The sequence below is a fragment of the Nicotiana attenuata genome, unplaced genomic scaffold (assembly GCF_001879085.1).
Source record: "Nicotiana attenuata strain UT unplaced genomic scaffold, NIATTr2, whole genome shotgun sequence".
Lineage (NCBI taxonomy): Eukaryota > Viridiplantae > Streptophyta > Magnoliopsida > Solanales > Solanaceae > Nicotiana > Nicotiana attenuata.
Genome location: NW_017672852.1, coordinates 11,664 through 21,603, shown reverse-complemented (window position 1 = coordinate 21,603; position 9,940 = coordinate 11,664). Strand labels below are relative to the sequence as shown.

Sequence of the window (9,940 nt, the reverse complement as noted above, 5' to 3'; positions counted from 1 at the left end):
TATTTACATTCGGTAGTCGAAAAAGTGTATAAAACTTATATAATTTTTGTAATTATAACATACAAAATGTATATATATACAAAATATTATACAAAAAAAAATACATTCTTTTTTGCTATTATTTGAGAGCGGCTATATAGTTATCATTTTCCCAAACTATATTGCGGAATAGAATCCATTCTTTTTTCATGGATGCGAGCGACAACCTTTACGATTGGTAAATTAACACTTTGCACTCATAGAAAAATTCTGAGCACCGCATTCGCCAATCATGAGGATCATTGCATCTAATCAAACATGTCATGTGAATTGTGATTATTTAGGGTCTTTACATTATTTACTTACATCAAAGGGCTTCTAAGTGCATTATATTACTTGTTTCAGAATCTTGCATCTACCTCAAATTACTTGTAACTTTTGGTTGTGGACAAGAGCTACAAGACAACTCCAAGAAGTTTGTTGAGGACTACGGACCGTTATTGTGGATAAAACAACATAAGCTAAAACTGTTGCTAATTCATACATATAAAAAAGGGACTACGTGACCGCGAAGCAACACCCATTAATAAGCACAAAATAGTAGCTCTCTATCTAAAGATGCTCCTCGTATAAATGCCATGTTCCTCTTAAACATTCTCCAAAATTCAACCACTACTACTACCCCACAAATAGTTGGTTCAAAATCTTTGTGAACTATGGCACTTCCTATGAAATCATATATACCAATTTTCTCCTTATTCATTTTGACACTAGCTCTTTCTTGTAATGCTGGTGAAATTTCTATTTATTGGGGCCAAAATGCAAATGAAGGAACTCTAGCAGAAACTTGTGCCACCGGAAACTATGAAATTGTAACATAAGCTTTTCTAGCGACTTTGGCAATGGCCAACAACCCACGATAAATCTTGCTGGTCATTGTGATCCAAGTCTTGGCGAGTGCACCAAATTAAGCCCGGACATAAAATCGTGCCAAGCAAAAGGAGTCAAAGTAATCCTTCCATTGGAGGTGGCGCTGGATTTTATTACCTTTCCTCTGCTGACGATGCTAGGGAAGTTGCCACTTATCTTTGGAACAATTTCTTAGGGGGACAGTCGAGCACTCGTCCTCTTGGCGATGCTGTTTTGGATGGAATCGACTTTGATATTGAAGGCGAACGAATCTATATTGGGATGTTTTGGCCAAGTCACTTTCTGCATATAGTAGTATGGGGAAAAAGGTGTATTTAACAGCAGCCCTCAATGCCCATTCCCTGATGCTTGGATTGGAAATGCATTAAAACAGGGGTCTTCGATTACGTTTGGGTTCAATTCTATAACAATCCTCCTTGTCAATACAGTTCTGGTGATATTAACAATCTTGAATCTGCTTGGGAACAATGGACTTCAGATATTCCGGCTACAAAGATTTTTCTGGGATTACCAGCAGCTCCTGCAGCCGCGGGAAGTGGATTTATCCCTGCTGGTGATCTCACTGCTCAACTTCTTCCCAAAAAAGGGCTCAACTAAGTACGGTGTGTAATGCTTTGGTCAAAATACTATGACGATCAGACTAATTATAGTTCTTCAATCAAGAATGATGTCTGAAATGGGGAGCCATAATGTTAAGTCTTATAGTTGACTAAACATGCTGGGGGAAAATTGAGCCGTATGTTAGTCTTATAGTGACTAAAATGCTGGGGGAAATTGAGCCATACGTTAGTCTTATAGTGACTAAACAATGGGGGAAAATACATATATATCTAATATCATCTCTTTTTATACATATATATATATTATAACATTATGTAAATAAGTTTTCGGCTATACTGAGTCGTGCACTACTTTTTATTTGTCAAGGTTCCTCCTATCAGCAGAAACAAACAACAGAACTTGTGTCTCTTTTTTCCTATTAAAATTATCAGAAGTTTTTAGATTTTTGAAGCAGATAATGAATTTCCCTTAGGTTATCAGGCAATACCGAGAAAAATTAGTCAATTATATAAGATTTGTGATTTGCAATTACCTGGCAAGATAAAAGCGCTAGTATACATGATCTCTTTAAGAGACAAGAATATATAGTCATTATATTCACACTTGCTTGTTGTCTAAGAAAAATTCAGCACCAAACACTAAATTTGTTATCTGTAATAGCAGGGGCGGAGCTAGCACCGTCGGTACGGGGTAGAATTTTTGAACGATAAAACTTTAAATCCTGGCTCCTACCTGTGCTTGTAGGGGCCGAATGGATCGCCTTGGCCAGGCCAGTAACAATCCAACGTCAAAATTAGATCGGTTAATGCCCAAGTAACTGCATAAATTTGTCTCTTTATTCTTAATCGAGTGGTTGGGCAAGTCCAATCAGCATAAATCGAGGTAGTTTTCAACTATGTATACTTTGTATCCACATACCTATATCATATATCTTTGTAAATTAAAAGCTACAACATAACAAATTGAAGTTTTTCAACTATGTTATACTCTCTCTTTGACCGTTTATTTATGTACTATTTTATTTTAGTTTGTTCCAGAAGATAATGCTTTTCTATACTTGAAAGATAATTTAACTTTTAATTTCTCATTTTATTTTAAAGGAAGTTATTATAATCATACAAATATTATGACATGTTTAAGATCATGACAAGTTATAAAAGTCTTTTAACCACACAATTCTTGTACTATAGATTTCAAAGACTTCATTTCTTTCTTAATATTCTATTCCGAGTCAAACTACATCATATAAATTAACATAAAAATACTTATTAGTTATTCTCGTATAGAGCCAAGCCATTTAATTTCTGCCTACATTATTGTCAGAATCAGCAGAGTTCAAGTATTTTTTTGTTTAAATGAAGCAGGAAATGGCATTCCATGTAAAAACTTATCTCATTTTCTGCGTACCCAAATTGATACTAGCTTGTGGCTTGTGGTACAGAGCACCACCGATAATATCGTAACTATTTGTTAATTGTTACTTACTTTAAATTAAATAACTCAGCTAATATAATAGTTTAAAACCATATTAGATACATATCAGTAGATAAAAATACTTGTATTGAAAGATGTTTGTTCTTGTGCATGTATATTGTTTTAATTCGGTATAAACATCGCAGATAAAATTTTAGTATGCAGGTACATTGCGGCAATTAGGAGCTACTTGATTATTATTACTTTTTTGGAAGCTTTGTAATCATCGATATCGTCACTACGTTCAAAGTTCTTGTCTCTTCAATATGCGACCCAATCCTAACATGTCGTGATGGCGCCTATCGATGGTATTAGGCAATGCCGACATTTTTAAAAACACTTCAATATTACATAGAAGATAATTCAAAAGTTCCTAAATAAAACAGAGTTTTCGAAAACAGAATTTAAACTCAAACACAAGTGCGGAATAATACCCTATCATCGGAGTGTCACTAAGACATGAGCTATCTAAGCAACCAGTCTAAAAATAGCGTCTACAAGAGTCTATATCAAATACAAATAGAGAAGAAGACAAGGAGGGGAGAAACAAGGACTGCGACGACCGGGCAGCTATCTCGTAAATCTCCGAAACAACGAGCACGAGATCAACGCCCACCGTGTTCGAAAACACCTGGATCTGCACATGAAGACTGTAGGGTGTAGCGTGAGTACACCAACTCAGTAAGTAATAATAATAAATAAGGAACTGAAAGATAGTGAACGAGCTACACAGATATATTGCATTTCCAGTAGTCTCAGCAAGGAAAATAGACATGCTTTCCCAAATCCTGGTAAATCAAGTCAAATCAGTGTGTTCAAGTCAGTTCAAGTAAAAACCGAATAAATATCTTTCAGAAGTTTTCAAAAACAATGACATAAGGCAGTGTTGTGCATAACTAATGAAATCATATACAACTCTCAGGCAATCCTCACTCAGTCCTCCCATTACTCCAACCTCACAATCACTCATCTCTCACAGTCACTCATTCCTCTCGATCACTCACCACTCGGCACTCGACACTCGGCACTCAGTAGGTACCTTGCGCTCACTGGGAGTGTGTACAGACTCCAGAGGGCTCCTACAGGCCCAAGCGCTAAATCAGCCAATCATGGCACAGTCAATGAAACATGTTGCGGCGTGCAGCTCGAACCCTAAATATCCTCATAATCAGGCCTTGGGCTCACTCAGTCATCCAATCTCTCTAGTCTCTCGGTCTCTCAGAAATCAGGGAAATCAGCCCAAACAGCAAATAACATGATGTATCAATAATAATAACAGAGACTGAATATTGATATGCGAAGTAAAACTACGACTAAGTACAATTAGCATTTAGCAGGCATTTCAACATGTAACACGGCCTCTGTGGGACCAATCAATACCAACACATAGCCGTAGACATGTTTCTAACATGATTTACAGTCAAATTTGCTATAAACCAGAAGAAGCATATAGCTAACAACAAATATTCAATTTACAGATTCCAGGGACGGACCAAGTCACAATCCACTCGTGCACGCCACACCACCCGTCAACCTAGCAGTGTGTGGTACCTCAAAATAATAACATGACACCAAGATCCCGGGGTTTCATACTCAGGACCAGATTTATAACGCTTACTTACCTCACTCAAGAAAACGCTACTTCCAAAATGTCTTTGCCTCGCGAGTTGGTCTCCAAATGCCACGAATCTAACCACAAACAGTACAACACAATTAATACGGGCTAAAGGAATCAAATTCCACAAGAAGAATACGAGATTATATCTCAAAATCCGAAATCGGCTCCAAACCCGGCCCCGAGCCAGCCCACATCTCGATAATCCACAAAAGTCCCAAAACCCAAAATCACATTTCACTCACGAGTCTAACCATACTAAATTTACCAATATCCGACTCCATTTGGTCATCCAAATCCCCAAAATTTACTCTCCAATCTCCTAGCCTCAAACCCCCAAATTTCACTCACACAACAATCTAGGTGCCAAAAACAATGGGGAATCAAGATTTTCAATAATCCCTCGAAAATACCTCGCCAAAATCGCCTAAGTCCGAGTTCAAAATGTTTGAAATGAGACTAATAATCGCGAACCTTGTTTTAAACATTCTGCCAAGCTTTTCGCACCTGCGGGAACTGCTCTTACGTGTTAAATTCCCGCTTCTGCGGAAGTCACTTATCCAGCTGCCTCTGCTTCAGCGATCATAGGACCACAATTGCTCATATTGCAGGTGCGAAAATACCATCGCACCTGCGGATGCAAACTCGCATCTGCGCCCTTTTTGCCGCTTCTGCGACAATCGCAGGTGCGAGAATGTCTTCGCACCTGCAACCTCTGATCAACTTCTTGGTCACTTCTGCGATTCATATTGCCACGCTTCTGCGGGCTCGCACCTGAGGTGCCCACTCCGCAGGTGCGGTCACCAGTAGCAACAAACACTTCAGCTGCTTCAACCAACTCCAAAATCAAGTCTTGTTACCACCCGAAATCAACCGAGCCCCCGGACCTCACCAAACATACTACAATTCTTATAACATGATACGAACTTAGTCGACATCCTCAAATCACCTCAAAATAACATCAAAATACAATTACACACGGATTCAAGCCTAATGAACTTCGAAATTGCCATATCTACAAACGTCGCAAAACCTATCAAATCATGTCCGATTGACCTCAAATTTTGTACACAAGTCATGAATGACACCACGAACCTACTCCAACTTCCGAAAAATCAATCCGACCCCGATATCAAAAAGTCCCTCCATGTCAAACTTTCTAAAATTTTCATCCTTTCGCAATTTCAAGTCTAATTTCTACTAACGGACCTCCAAATCACAATCCGGACGCGCTCCTAAGTCCAAATCACCTAATGGAGCTAACGGAACCATCAAAAATTCAAATCCGAGGTCGTTTTACAACATAAGTCAACAGTCCGCCACTTTTTCTAACTTAAGCTTTCAATTAAGAGGACTAAATGTCTTATTCACTCCGAAATACTCGGACCCGAACGAACTAATCGATAAAGTCATATGAACAGCTGAAAACAGCAAAAGAAGCAGATAATAGGTGGAACCCAGGGTCAAATAAATCAGAAGCATCCTCGGTGACATACTGAGTAATCAATACAATGTGATCACTGTGCTCTAAAAGCAATAAGCACTCTGTCGTGGTAGGAGTGATAGAAACGGGACTGACCGCCACCTGATAGCCTCCCTCTTGCGCGCGACCCCTAGCTACTGAGCCCACCTCCAAGCCTGGCTGGGGGGTGTTGTAGCAGGCTTGGTGTGGAAGATGCAGCCTGACTCCTTGCTGGTGCTGAAAGCCTCCATGAACACGAGGGCACTACCTCCTACACTATGCCCAAACTCTCCACACCTCAACAACAATCCTGGTGCTTGCGTGACAGGGGCACCTGAAGGGAGCCCGGCACCGGCCGATAACTGTTAGACACGACTCAGCATAGATGAGGCCTGACACCGATCGGAGCACCGAGACGAACTCTTGAGCTGAAGGGCACTGGACGAGATGAGTGACCTGATGAGAAACTGCGTGAACTGGCCAGATAAACGCACATCGTGATGGCGAGTCGTCCTGGGCATGCTTGAATGGACGACCCCTGCCGTGGTAGAACTGAACCTCCAGAAAGAATCCCCAACTAAAAACACCTGATCCACGAGAACGTCTTCGGCTCTCTATCAACACCGCTCCTGGCCGTGCATATCTTATATATTCGACAATCTGTCAACAACCATCCTCGAAAGTCAGCCACAGACACTCCTCTCTCTCTTATTCATAAGCACCTGCAGGCTGAAATGTAAGGCATCATGACCTTCCTGATTCCTCTCGCTATTAGTGGAACCAAACCAAAATGGCATGGCGGCGCCAACTCAAAAATCTCATCTCGTACTGCTCACAATTATAATCATCTACAGCAACTGCTCGAACTGTCTGGCTTAGCTCCTTCTCTGTCGAACTGCGCATATTTCTCCAAGAGAGAACGGAGAACTCCTGCCATGTAAAGTGGCTGCTGCACCACTGGCTACGCCTCTCATAAGCCTCCACCAGGTGAGGATCTCAGTAACTGAAAAATTAGTGAACGAGACCCACTGGTTCCTAGAATACCTGCTGTACGGAGGATCCTCTGGCGATCTATCAAGAAACCCTAGAATTCCTCAGACTCTGCCCCGCTGAAAGATTAGAGGTTGAAGTTTGACCAAACCTCTCTAGTCGTCCGCTGCTATCATCATCAATCATAACAGGAACAACAGATGGCCGCAGACAGCTTGCCACCGGCTGGCTGTTAGTGCTCCGTGTGTTTTGAGAGTCCCTGCACACCCGTGCTCGGCGTGTTGGGCGGCCGAGATTCTTGGTACCTCCCGGCCAAAGAAGTGGTTTTGCGGCCTGAACAAGAGTCCACCTGAGCAAGACTAAGTGCATACGGAGCTTAAGGCCACTGAAGGCGGGAATCACAATGGGCACAGTGGTGCTTCGAGCTGGTCCCGTGGCGCTTATTCCAAATTGGGACTGAATCCTGACTGGGGCATACTGATGGATCTTGCAGGTGTTGCCTCTAGCTACCTATCGCGAGCTGACCTCTGCCCCTACCGTGACCTCGGCCTGTCTTTGTGCCTGCTGGTGTACTAGTGGACAGTCCATCCTTCCAGTTAGTACGTGTCCTCTCCATTCTGTGAGAATAGAATAACAGGATAGTTTAGTTTACACAACAGATTCGCACGGACAAGTGCACAACCTCTTTTTACCTACTACATCTCGTTAATGGCGTAATTAAAGGGAGTTATTTCCAACTTGATGACATCGGACGCGGATTATTTATTACGATTTAGAGCCAACCACTCGGCGAAATTAAGGGTCCAAGTACATATGATACCATCCAGAAAATTATGACTCTGTTAACAGTCAGGAACCAGAAATCGCGGTAAGGAATTCTGTTAACCCGGAGAAGGTGTAGCATTTCCGGGTTCCGGTGGTTATGCTCGGTCCCCAACTGTCCTGCATTTGATTTATCTGATTTCGAAACATGTTATAATTATGTGCTTTATATAGAAAACCGCTTTTATTGTTGTTTTTTTTAGTAAGAATTGCAACGTCGTGAAAATGCGTCGTCGAACCAGTCGCCTACCAGTTTTTTTGGCCCACCGGGTTATCAACACCATTGTCGACTTCGTTGAGATTCGCATTTGGGTACACTAAATGTGCCACCGCATTTGGAAGTAATTTTATATAATGTGTGCCTAAAGAGATTATACTGCGTATATCTTTGGGAAGGCGTGGAATTCACTAAACAACCCATCCCGAAGTCTAGTATTTTAGATATAAACATTTAGTCGAGGGCCCCCGCAATTTTACATTGTATCTGGATGAGGGACTCGTTCGTTATTATTAAAGGCTTAGTCTGAAGTAACTACGCCTTTCCGATTTTGTTTTATCTCCTGAAGATGCATAGGCAGGGAGTCTAATTAGTCTATTAATCCCACTAGCAGAGGCTTTGGGCCTGATATTGCCCAAATCGGGACAAGATTTAGAGTTGCAGTTGGATGATGAAGAATCGAATCCTGGAGCTGGGAACACTGCTCTGCTCAACTTTGCTCGCAGAAATATATTCGAAATCGCTATGAGACAATAAGTATAGCAATGTTATGTTCTTATTCAAATTAATAGAAATTGATTAGCAGTACGAGTGCCTAAATTCATACTTTGTCTGTATCAATTATTAACAACCAACAATAGTGTTCATATATCAACTAATCAGATTACTAATGACCATAGAATTATCCATATTTGGCCTTAAACATGTACTCAGGAACCACATGGTTTGACATTGATAATTTAGCCTGCTTATTATTAAATACTGTATTATGGAAGTGTTAAGAAAACAAGCTTAAACTTACTTTCCTGCCTTTTAAAAGTTTACACAGAAAATATGTCGAACCCAGTCTAGTATAGCTGATTAGCTCAAAGTAACAGTCCGAAGCATGATGATTAACCAACTGACCATAGGCATAGATTCTAACAATATGAATTCCATAATCAGGAATGAAAATTCGTTGCACAGTCCAGATTGTACCAGGTCCAGTTACAACAGTCCAGTTATACATCGCAATGTTTTAACACAAGAAAATTATATTTGTGACTACTATGCTATGCGATTAAATCTAACGTCTATTTACTACTAATTACACACAGTCCAGCAGCATATTTCAGATCAAACAGGTGAACATTTGATATTCCTTTCAGCGTTTAAGGTTATCAGCAAGGGCGGATTCAAATGTGACCTGGTAATTGAAAAAGAAAAGGAAAGATCAAGCAGCAGCAGTGACAAATCAACAGATCACGACAGCCACAATAGAGTAATTTTGAATCAGAACAGCTTCTCAAATGCCCAGGAACGAACTCAGAAATTGACACGCCCATAGATGACCAAAACAGCGTAATTGACCCCAAAATTACTTGAAATCAAAAGCACAGGAAGCTTCCTAACTTCACAGACCAGGAAGTCAACTTGAACAAACCAATTCAACCAAACCTAAACAGGACCCTTTGTTGCACTCAATACTAGGAAAACAATTGCTAGAACTTGGAATTGGCCTATGAAAACTCAATGTAACAGTTATTTTTTTTTTGGTTTTTCTATATTTTTTGTTGGTTTTTTTTTTGAGATTTTCAGATGTTACGAAGAGATTTATCGAGTTCCAGATCTGGCGTTTTCTCGATCTGAAACTCAGGATTTCTGTTGGACTTAGGGAATTGGGGGGGGGGGGTCGAGATGCTGCTCCAAAACTTGCCAATGAAGGCAAGGGCATGCCCTTCTCAGTTAGGCACAAATGACGGAATTCAGATTTCAACTTTACCAAAACATCCCCCTTTTTATTTCTATTTAACCTCTATTTACTTGACTTGTGTCTCAAGTTACTTACCCTAGACTTGTTAAAATTATGACTAAATCCTATTCTAGAATTTAAGGGTTATCTCCTCTCTTT

At 40.5% G+C, this 9,940-nt stretch overlaps 1 pseudogene; it reads left to right on the top strand.

Moving 5' to 3' along the window:
• Window positions 1-677: 677 nt before the first annotated feature.
• On the top strand, window positions 678-1,585 carry LOC109214704 (annotated as a pseudogene).
• Window positions 1,586-9,940: the final 8,355 nt, after the last annotated feature.